The sequence below is a fragment of the Bison bison genome, unplaced genomic scaffold (assembly GCF_000754665.1).
Source record: "Bison bison bison isolate TAMUID 2011002044 unplaced genomic scaffold, Bison_UMD1.0 scf7180017853604, whole genome shotgun sequence".
In the NCBI taxonomy this organism is placed as follows: Eukaryota; Metazoa; Chordata; class Mammalia; order Artiodactyla; family Bovidae; genus Bison; species Bison bison.
The window spans coordinates 673-1657 of NW_011484177.1; positions in this window are offsets into that span (position 1 = coordinate 673).

Consider the following 985-nt stretch of genomic DNA (forward strand, 5'->3'; position numbering starts at 1 on the left):
ACCTGGGGAAAAAAAAAAAAGAAAGAAAAAAACCTGGGAAAATGGATAAGAGTTGCTCATTCACCAGTTTCAGGTTTGTCAGTTTTCCCTACATTGTAAATATGCTGAAAACTAGGGATTTCCTTATTGGTTTGATGAACAACCCTCCTTTGTAGTTGGAAGGACTGCCATATTTGAAGCCATGTGAGCAGCTAATGCGTCAGTAAAAACCCAATAAAATGGTGTCCTTTGCTGAAGTCATGTCACTATTAATGAGTTGAGGCCCAGATAGTAGTTTAGAGCAGAGGTTCTAAACTGGTAGCCCATGGGCCTTCCTACTGTACTTCGTGTCTTGAAAGAGGAAGAAAGAGGGAAACTTCTAGTTTCATTCTTGGTAGGACACTTTTTCCTTCTCGTTTCACTATTTTCCACTTGGTGGAACTAAATACACTTTTCAGCCTCTCCAGGAAGCTCCCTTTCCAAATACATTACAGTCATCTTCTTCCCACTGCCTGGTGCCTCTCTTGTTGGGCGTTGTTCTCGTCTAGAAGCAAATCATGCTTGGGAATCAACTCCTTGACTACGTGCAGCTTAAGGACATGGTGTGGTTGAGAATGTTTGACATGTAGGGGGAAAGAGAGGAGGACTCTTTCTGAGAGGGATTTCTGTGACCAACCTACCACCAGTTGTAGCCACATTGACCAAATGGACCAGTTGCTTTAGGACAGTATTTCCCAAAATCTATAAGGAGACATTTCTGCCTTTGAGAAAGTCATTTTCACCCCCTGTTGCCCAATAGGTTATAGAGACTAAGAAATGATATAAATAGTACATACAGCACCTGGGGCTTCCCAGGTAGCTCAGTAGTTAAAGAATTCGCCTGCAATGCAGGAGATGCAGGAGACATGGGTTTGATCCCTGGGTGGGGAAGATCCCCTGAAGGAGGGCATGGTAACCCACTCCAATATTCTTGCCTAGAGAATTCCATGGACAGAGGAGCCTGGTG